Raw genomic sequence first — 10,980 nt, 5'->3', positions numbered from 1 at the left:
TTTGTGGAATTTTTGGATTCATTTCTGATTTGTTTGGTATTTTTCTTTCTGGATGATCATTTGTGCACTTTTGAATAGTCTTGAACTTCCATGATTTGTGAAATGCTGGTTGTTTATCATATGAATGTGGAATTTTGCACATTGATTCTAGACATGTTGAAGTTTATTGTGGCTTTGGTTTGAGGTCTTTACCATTTGTCATTTCTGATTTAGGTTTGTGCTAAGTTGATGTAGCAAATTGTGCCCTATTTGAGCTTGTTTGTGCTTACCTTGACTTGATGAATTTGATTACCATGCCTAAACTTGTCCAAATGCCCTAATTATTTGTGTGGTGATCATGTTGTGTGTTCTGTTTACCCATGATTTTTTCCAAAATTAATTGAATCATTTTTTATTTATTGTGCATTTGTTCATTTTGATGTTGCAATGTGGTTACAATGTGCATACCTTGCCATATTTTGTTCATGAAATGAAATCGGTGATTGATATTGATGTGGGATTTTTTGGATGATGGTCTTGATTGATTGAAGTTGATTCATGTGAAATTTCATGTTCTGTTTTGAAATTTTTCTCCCTCTTTGACCCTAGGCCTTGACCTAGTGGTTTGCCTCTCATGTTTGAGCTTTGATTTCAGGTTGAGCACTCAAGTCCCATAGTTCATGATGCAACCTCACTTGAGCATTTGATGCTTGCTTTTGACTAACTTTGTGTGTTTTGTAGGGTTGTTAACTCATTTGAGTTTGATTTGTGGCTTATGCCTTGATCATGGGGATTGACTGTTGATATTCATGTTATCTGTTTGTTTGTACAGTTTAACTGACTTGTGTGATGTTTCTACAGGTACATAAGTTGCTTAAGTTCATTTTGAACTTGCTTTTGCTTGGTTGCTTAACCATATAGGTATAACCTTTTGACTTCATGTAGTCTGGAAGACCTGTCCTGTTACTTGGGCAGGCACCTGCCTGAAGCCCTCCTTAAGAGGCAATGCTTGTGAATGTTTATCTTTGTGCCAAGCAGGAAAAGTCCTTTGATAAGGCAATTGGCAGATAAAAGAGATGTGCAATCCATCTCCTGCTATTCAGTGTGTCATCCACTTTTCTCACACACCTTATGTTGATGCATTATGGATATTAACCCAAGATCTTTGTTGAGTCAATCATATGTGGAGAAGAGTTCCAACTTTCTGAACTCCCACACTTTCATTTGTCTGAAGCTCTCCTAGGCCAGGGATAAGAGCTGTGAGGTCTTACCCTCACTTCCCATTTCATCTGCTTCACCCTAATTCTCAATGTTAGGGTTAAGAGCTAACTACACCCGATTCCAGTTGGCTTGTGTTTCACAGCCTAACCTTGTGTGAGCCCGCTTTGTTTGTATATAGTGTGTGCTAATTGTGTGTTTGTATGCTTTTGTTTGTGTTGTTTAGGATAGCTTGCTGCCTGTGCAAGTTAGATAGAAACCTCAACCTAGGACCATTGTTGATTGCATGATAACTATTAGGCTCGAGTCAGTCTCCCTTCTAGTTTGTCATTTCCCAGTCTCTGGTTAGGAGAAAGTTTCTCCCCTGTTAAGGGGAACTACGTTGCCCTGATCCTCATACCAGATGAGGTACGTAGGCAGGAGGTCGTACGAGATCTCTCTGGGCACCCTTTTCTTTTTTTGAGTGTGTTGTGCTTGACAGTTATCAGGCTCGAGTTCCCGACTCCCTGTTAGTCTGTGTGTTCACCCTTTTTCGTTTTTGTGTGTGTTTGCTTGACAGTTGCTAGGCTCGAGTGCCAGACTCCTTAGTAACTTGTTGTTTGTTATCCTTCTTGTGTGTTAGGAGATGGATGTAAGACCAGCGATTGGCATTCCGTATCCTATTAGTGTTTGTTTGTGTGGAGTCTGACGTAAGTCCAGCGATTGGCGGTTGGTTTCCTGTGGGTGTTTGTTGGTTCGGAGTCCGATGTAAGTCCAGCGATTGGCATTCGGTTTCCATGTTTTCCTGTTTGCGTGTGTTTTGTTTCGGCGTGCGTGAGCCGAACTACGGTAGCTCTGATTCTCATTCCAGATGAGATACGTAGGCATAGGATGCGATATCCTAGCGAGCCCGTTCCCCTCTTATCCCACCTGTGTTGTTTCCGGTGTGTGTGTGTGCATTCTTTTGAGCAGTGTTTAGCAACCTTATTCTTTCCTTTTAAGCGTGGATCCCGTCGAGTACGACGGATGCGTAGGGGTGCTAATACCTTCCCTTCGCATAACCGACTCCCGATCCCATCTCTCTTTGGTCGCGATACCATGTCTTTTCCAGGTTTACTTCGAGCGTTTCCTTTCCCTCTTTGGGATAAATAACGCACGGTGGCGGCTCTGTTTGTTTTGTTTTTGCCCGCCGGTTGTTTTTCGCGGATGCGACAGCTGGCGACTCTGCTGGGGACAAAGAAGTTGACCTCTGGCTGGTCCATCTTCCCTAAGCGAGTCTCTCCTAGCGCTCTTTAGGATAGATTAGGTTGCTTGTGCTGCTATTTATTGCATTTATGATTATTGTACTGTGATTATTTGCATAAATGTTTGCATGCATCGTACTATCATGTTGATATCCTCTGTACAGGTTGGTTCCTCTATTTTGGGGTGGGTGTTCTGAGTGGGGCTAAAACCAAGGCCCGAGTATACACCTAGGATTAGTGTGGTCTCACGTTCCTCATTTGCTTTATCAGCATATTGTTGCAACGTGACATACCACAAGCCGGACGAGGTTCTTCTGAGTGAGCTCTTCTTTAGTGGGGTGTTCCACTTTGGTTGGGTTACCTCTTTTGAGCTATTGACTTCGGTGACCGATCTTTCCCGGATATTTGGTTTAGACGATCTTAAGAGAGCTGCAACGGCACACCCGAAAGGGCAAACCCGTTGAGTATCTTTGCCCGATTGTCGAGACTATTATCCGCCTTAGGGTGACCTGATTAGAATTCACCTGTGAGGGGAGGGTTGATTCTTACAGATGCATGTCCTGATGGTGACTTTGATGGTGACTAATGGTTTCGTTGATCAGAATCCTATTTATGAGTCGGATTTATGGACATTTATTTCAGAGACGCCGGAGTTCTGTCTGTGTTATTTATCAGTGGGGATCCGTTTATTTCAGGATTCCCCGGGCTGGTTCAGAGGGTCTTATGGTTACCTGTTCAGAGAATCTCTGGTGATGATGGTGGTGTATCCTTCAGTTCCGTTTATTTCAGAACCCTTGAGTTGTACTTATGATTGCTCAGTATCTCAGATGGTTGTGATCAGTTCAGAGACCGTGACTCAGTGCAGTGAATGTTTAGATGACTTGGAGGATGGCACAGTGCATTGCATTCATACACCAGCATCATTCACATTTTGCATTTATCTGCATCTAACACATGTTTATCCATATGCAGGGGACATTCTTGATCGAGATCCTGGTTGAGAGACTTCTTTGTTCCAGACATGAGGACCGGTTTGAAAGATGACGTCGTCTACAGTTTCTTCGACCCGGAGATTGGTGTGCTGAAAGATATGATGGCATTGATTACACCCGACCATGTGGGGATGTTCCGTGAGGCATACGGTGGTATTCTGAAGTTGGTTTTCAGGCTCACAGACAGTGATAGGAGCGCCATCCACACTTTTCTCCAGTTTTATGACCCGGGCTTGAGGTGCTTTGTTTTCCCGGATTACTTGTTGGGACCTTTGATGGAGGACTATGCCAGCATCCTGGGTATTCAGATCCGAGATCAGATTCCTTTCTTTGTCACTAAGGGGGAGCCTGATGTTGCTGAGATTTCTCGTGCTCTTTATTTGAGCCCAGAGGTGACCAAGGGGGGTCTGAAGGAGAAGGGGAAATTGCCTGGTTTTCATCTGAGTTTCCTAGAGGCTAAGGCCAAGGAGCATGTTGTTTTGGGTAATTGGAAAGTTGTTTGTGCCTTAATTGCTGTGAGCATTTATGGGATTATCATGTTGCCTAACCAGAAGAACTTTGTGGATATTAATGCCATCAGGTTGTTTATGCAGAGGAATCCCATTCCTACCTTGGTTGGAGATGTCTATTACTCGGTCCATAATCGGAACGAGAAGCGGCGTGGGGGACTGATCAGATGTTGTGCTCAGCTGCTATATAAGTGGTTTATGGGGTATTTGCCGTCCAGGGGTGCCTTTGTCTTTCTTGACCCTACTGTCAAGTGGTCATTCAGGTTGATGGGTTTGCGAGCCAAGGATATAGCTTGGACTCATAATGGTATGGCTGGACAAGATTTCATTTACAGTTGTGGGAGTCTTCCCAATGTACCTCTTATAGGAGTTCAAGGTTGCATTAATTACAACCCGGTGCTTCTTAGGAGACAGATGGGGTTTGCTATGGAGGGTCCTCCTCTCGGGCGAGAGATTCAGGAGTCTTTATACTTCCCGATTGAGGGCAATCAGACAAAGCTGAGGCAGGCGTTGGATCAGTGGCGTAACATTCAGAGGAAGGGCAAGGTTCCTTTTGGCAAGGTTAACAGCAGGTTTTTTCCTCCATTTGATGATTGGCTTAGGAAGAGGATTGAGTTCACGCATCTACCATTTCCTGGAGGTGATCCTTGGTGTCCTTTGATTGAGGGGCCACGTTCTTCTGTCAGTATGGAAGAGTTCCTCGAGATGAAGAAAGCCAGAGATCAGCTGCGAGCGGAGAAGACTGAATTGGAGATGAGTGTTGCTAGGATTCAGATGGCTAATCAGGAGATTAAAGGGAGGATGGAAGATCAGGATAAGAGACATGCTCTTAGGGTGAAGCGCTTTGAGATGGACACCGCTTACTATGGCAAGATCAACCAAGCATTGGAGTCGTCTACAAAGGAGCATGACATCACTAAGGAGAGGTTATCCAGAGCTTCGAAGGTCATCGAAGATGAGAAGAGGAGGCAAATCCTTGTGAGGGATCAGAGAGATGCCAGAGTCAGAGTTCTTATTGCTGAGTGAGAGTCAAAGCTGAAGATTAAGGAAGAAGAGAACATGAAGATCATCGCCGAGAGAGATCATTACGTTGCTGAGAGAGATCATTACTTCCGACAAATGAAGATTCACCAGAAGGAGATTGGGAGATTGCAGCAGGAGAACACTGAGCTCAGGTTTGCCGTGAAGTTTACCAAGATGGTAGATGATGCGGAGCCTTCTGTGGGGCCTTCTTCAGTGTAGCCTCTTGTTATCATTTGTGTGGATTATCGTCAGGCCTGTTGACGGAATTCACTTGCTTGTATGTTCTTTCTGATTCTGGAGAATTGTATTTGATTTGTATGAGCCTGATGTATGACTTTTGCACTTGTAGTGTACTTTTGGTATACAGTGGTTATTATCATTCAGTGATTGATCTTCAAGCTTTATTTGCTTATCTGCACACTCACAGCACACATATGGTCGGGTGATATCTTTGCTAAATCATAACTTCCTGCTCTGTATGGCAAAACCAGACGATTGATGTCAGAATGTTGCTGCTGAATTATTATCCGTCTCGATGAAACCAGGATCGAAAGACAGAGTGTTCCTCATACGGATAGACATTGCATTCATGTGTGAGTCATAATAACTGTCTTCTATTTTGCAGGTGTCAGTTTCTAACATATTTGATTGACTTAGGAATGATGAATCCACCCAACACAGACATTCTCGAGCTGAAAGAGAAGATGGGAGAGTTGATCAATGTCATGCAAGAGTTCGCCTTGGGGCAGAAAGCAATTGCCGAGAAGGTGGGGAGGATTGAAGACTGGTTGAAGAAGAGGAAAATACCAGGAAACGCTTCGTCGTCTGGATCGAAGAAATCCTTTGGTAATGGTCAGCATAAGAAGGAGGATGGCGCGAGTGTTGTGTATGCCCATGCCCAGAGAGGATACGGCGGGGATCATTACTACCAGCACACTGCTGCGGTAACGATTCCTGCTGGTAATCAATTTGTACCACGGCAGCATCAGTTCCCTCAACAGAGAGCACAGAGAGCTGGATGCCAAGTGAGAGGAAAGGGGATTGATCGTCAGTTTGATAAGCCACCCATGACGTATGCTCTTCTGTTGAAGAAGTTGAAAGATCTCGGAATGGTACAATTGAGGACATTAGCTCCATTGAGATCAGATCAGAAGCCTCCCAACTATGATGAGAACGCCAAGTGTGAATTCTATTCTGGTGCCTCTGGACATAACATTGAAGGTTGTAGAGCCTTTAAGCATACTGTCCAAGACCTGGTGGATTCCAAGGCCCTCAATTTTACACTGTCACTGAATGTTGGTGCTAATCCCATGTCGGCGCATGGTCAGGTGATGGTGGGTGCAATTGCTGAAGATTCAGATCGCGTCTGTGCGGTGGGTGAAGAGACTGACAGTGACTGTGAACTTGACTCGTGGATAAAATCGTGCGTACCAGGGAACTGGAAGGCCTAAAAGATCATCACTGTCACTCATCCTGAAGAGTAATATTTCTGTTTTTCAATTCTGTTTGCATGAAAGCCATACGTTTTGCCCGAAACGTAATGGTCCATTGTAAGGGCCACCTCATGTGTTTCATTGTGCAACATTTTGCATCATTAATAAATGGATATTTTTCACATTAAAAGCGGTGTTCCCTGTTTTTCATTTATTTTCGCAGTTTTAAAAATAAATAAAAATGGCAATGTTTGTTTTCATTTTTCCCTTTTTTTGATTTGACTCGTTCCAACTTCGAAAAATAATTCTCCTAATCTCGTTGATAACAATTCGATTACACCTCTGTATGACTTCGACAATCCGATCTATCATGCCGAAGAAGAAGGCGAAGAGGATTGTGATCTGCTGGAAGATTAACCAGGTTGTTGAAACAAGAGGAGAAGGTGATTCAGCCGCACGTAAAGCGAGTTGAGATCGTTAATCCAGGCACCGAGAAGGTCAGGAAGGAAGTAAAGGTTGGGGCCGCCTTGGAGGCGAGTGTCAAGAGTGGAGGTGATGCCATTCGGTCTCAAGAACGTCGATGCTACTTATCAGAGAGCCATGGTGACTTTGTTTCATGATATGATTCATCCTGAAATTGAATGCTATGTTGATGACATGATAGCAAAGTCCGAAACAAAAGAGGGGCATCTGGTGGATCTGGCCAAGTTGGTCGACCGGTTGAGACAATTCAAACTGAGGTTGAATTCAAATAAGTGCACTTTCAGAGTGCGGTCCGGTAAGCTGCTGGGGTTCATTGTAAGAGAGGAATCGAGGTTGATCCTGCTAAAAAAAAGAAAGAAAAAAAAAGAAGAAGAAAAAAAGAAAAAAGTAATACAAGAAATGCCTGAACCGAGAACAAAGAAAGAGGTTCGTGGTTTCTTAGGTAGATTGAACTACATTTCATGGTTCACATCTCACCTAACAACCACGTGTGAACCCATTCAAGCCGTGAAAAAAAATCAAACGGTCAGGTGGAATAATGGTTGCCAAGGGGCACTGAAAGATAAAAGAATAAGTTGCAGGAACCTCTGATTCAAGGAGCAATTGTTACTCTGGTACTTGACAGCCCTCGAGGAGTCTATGAGGTGCGTATTGTGTCAGCATGACGAGTCTTGTCGAAAAGAGCATGCAATTTACCTTAGCAAAAAGTTTACCAACTGTGAAACAATACATTCACTGCTCGAGAAAACTTGTTGTACTTTGGCATAGGCTGCTCGCCGATTGAGACAGTGTATGCTGGTTCATACCACTTTGTGGATTTCAAGATGGATCTGATCAAGTACATATCTGAGAAGACAGCATTGACCAGACGGGTTGCGAGAGGGCAAATGATTTTGATTGAATACGATATTCAGTATACCTCTCAGAAAGCAATCGAGGGGAGTGTATTGTCTGATTACCCCGCCCAGCAACCCGTAGAGGATTATTAACCAAGGAAGTTTGAGTTCCCTGATGAGGACATCTCGAGGTGCTCAAATCGAAAGATTGTGAGGAACCGATCCCGGAGGAGGGGCCTGACCCTAAATCCGAACGGATTCTGATGTCTGATGGGGAGGTTAATATGGATAAGTTAGTGTCGTTCTGGTTGCGCCGAAGAGATCCCACATTCCTTTTGTTTCCTGGATAACATTTGAATGCACCAGCAAGGATGGCTGAGTACGAAGCTTGTATCCTGGGTACTGATCTTCGGTGCGTACGTCTACTGGGGCAGCTCCGTTCTCGCTCGTGTATGGGATAAAAGTGGTGTTACCGGTTGAGGTTCAAATTCCCTCTTTGAGAGTCCTGATGGACGTGAAATTGCAAGAGGCTGAATGGGTAAGAACTCGGTATGAAGAGTTGAGCCTGATTGAGGAAAAGAGGTTGGCGGCCATTTGTCAGGGGCAGTTGTACCAAGTGGATGAAGCGTGCTTTTGACCGAAAGGTACGACCTCGAGTGTATCACGTGGGTGATATGGTGCTGAAAAGGATCCTTCCTCCTCAAAAACGATTGTAGGGGCAAATGGACACCCAATTATGAAGGTCCATTCGTGGTCAAGAAGGTTTTCTCTGGCGGAGCCTTGTTGTTGACGACCATGGATGGTGAAGATTTTCCATCCCCTGTGAATGCGGACGCAGTTAAAAAATACTTCGTATAAAGAGACCCGCTGGACGAAAAGAATAAAATAGTCCAGGAAAAAATGGGCATCCCGGCGAACCAAAGAAAAAAGAGAAAAAGGTTCGGGCAAAAATTAGGGATAAAAAGAAAAATGTACGCCCGGCAAGTCGAAAACCTGAAAAGGCGACTTGGGCAAAAAAGGGTATCCCGGTGGACTGAAAACCCGAAAGGGCGGTCCAGGCAAAAGAGGGATTGAAACGAACAACTGCGTCTGGCATGATCGTTTGCGCTTTGGTTAAGACACATGGATAATCCCCGGTGGGGATCAATCGGAAGCGTCTTTTTCAGAAGGCAGAAAGTACGGAAAGTCTGAGGACATATGGGGTGTAACCGAGTTGGAACTCGATGAGATCACGGTTTCACATTGCCATTAGGATAGATTTTTCCTTTTGTGCGCAATTACCTCTTTTCAGGAATTGCTTCCTTTGTATTGCTCAATTTGAGCCACACTTTTCAATCAATAAAATGCATATTCAGTCAAATAATTTTGTTTTTGTTTTCATTACCGCTTTGATTTCAAAAACATCCAATTATTTGTGATAAAGAATCTTTGCATTTTAAGACATACAGGTCCCTTCCAATGCATGTTTATAAGATTAAAACTTGAAATCTTATTCGGAAGGTTGAGTGACCCAAGTGTTGAAATCTCGACACGCCTGGGGCACGTTTTTATCTAACGATCTCGTTTGCAGATACTGTTAGATATTTTTCACTCACTTGCAGGTTGTGATGTGGAAGCTTTTGACGAAAGATCCCCGAGGAGTCCAATCAGGGACGAATGAATGGAAGAATGGTGAAAAGACGGCGAAAGACGTACGACGATCCTTGAGAATTAATCAAGAAGACTCTTCAAAGTCTGAGATTGGAAAATTTGTATAAATTCAAAGAGTTCGATCTCCGTCGAGAACGGAGGAGTCGGAAATACAAGGTGATGAATCAGAAAAGTCCAGACGAGTCTGGGAGCTCTCAAAAGTGGAAAGCTGACATTGGATTTGGATGGTGAATGTCATGGTTCGACGAGTCGACAGGCGTTCAGTGCCAGAACTTCTTGGTTTCCCCAAGCAGAGTTGGGATTGTTACCTCCTCAGCAGATTCAAGGTCTGTGACTTCCCTAGCAGGGTCAGGATGGTTATTTCCCCGGCAAGTTTGAGATTTGTGTTTCCTCAGCAGCCAGGCCTGAAGGTTGTTGTTTCCCAGCGGAGGTATCTGTTGGTAGTGGTTTCCCCTAGCAGAGCCGGGATTGTTATATCCCTAGCAAGTCAGAGACTGTTGTTTCCCCACAGAGTGCGTTGGTGGTTTATTCCCCAGCGAAGTCCCCAAGCGGGTTGAGTTCAGTGGAGGTCATCCTTGGTAAAGGTGGTCCTTTCCCCCAGCAGCAGTGCTATTCCTCAGCAGGGTGGAGATTGGAGTGTTGTCGAGTTCCTCAGCAGAGTGCCTCGAGCTCCCCAGAAGAGTCCCTTGAGGGGGATACTTTTTATGCATTCATCATGTAGATAAGCATAGCATATTGCATAATTACTTGCGTAGCATTTCCATGGTTATGGGGCATTACGCTAAAAAATACCATGCATCAGCATTGCAAGCATAGGCTAGTCTCAGACCATGGTTATTGTTTGAGAAGTGGTTTCGCCAGAAGGTGAAGATGTTACTCCGAGGAGTTTGGCGTCGTGATTCTAATCCACAGTATTCCCCAGTAGTGCGATATTGGAAGAAGGGCTTATGTCGGGCGGAGATGGAATGATGATCAGAAAAGTTTCGGGGTCCAAGAAAAGAACAAAAAGTAAAGAAAAGAGAAGGAGATAATCCCCAACTGAGCGCAGATTGTTCGTTCACAGTGGATTAAGTAGGAATGGCATGCTCATGGCTTATTATTCCCAACATAAGTCGTTGGCCCACGTGCCGTCTCATTCGTCACTTTACCTTATTGTTGTCGATGCTGACAGGCATGAAGAGTTTTTCGGGTGTTCAGACCGATGCGGTGTTCAGGACGAGTTGGGTATTCAGACCAGTTTCCGATGTTCAGATCGAAGAAGCTTCCGAATTTTAGATCGATGAAGCTTGCGGCATTCAGGCCAGGTTTCCGGTGTTCAGGCCGAGGTGGGTATTCAGACCAGTTTCCGATGTTCAGATCGAAGAAGCTTCCGAGGTTCAGATCGATGCAGCTTGCGGCATTCAGGCCAGGTTTCCGGTGTTCAGGCCGAGGTGGGTATTCAGACCAGTTTCCGATGTTCAAATCGAAGAAGCTTCCGAAGTTCAGATCGATGAAGCTTGCGGCATTCAGGCCAGGTTTCCGGTGTTCAGGCCGAGGTGGGTATTCATACCAGTTTCCGATGTTCAGATTGAAGAAGCTTCCGAAGTTCAGATCGATGCAGCTTGCGGCATTCAGGCTAGGTTTCCGGTGTTCAG

Source organism: Lathyrus oleraceus, chromosome 7, assembly GCF_024323335.1.
Source record: "Lathyrus oleraceus cultivar Zhongwan6 chromosome 7, CAAS_Psat_ZW6_1.0, whole genome shotgun sequence".
In the NCBI taxonomy this organism is placed as follows: domain Eukaryota; kingdom Viridiplantae; phylum Streptophyta; class Magnoliopsida; order Fabales; family Fabaceae; genus Lathyrus; species Lathyrus oleraceus.
The sequence above is the reverse complement of the archived record's forward strand: the minus strand, read 5'-3'. Positions refer to the sequence as shown.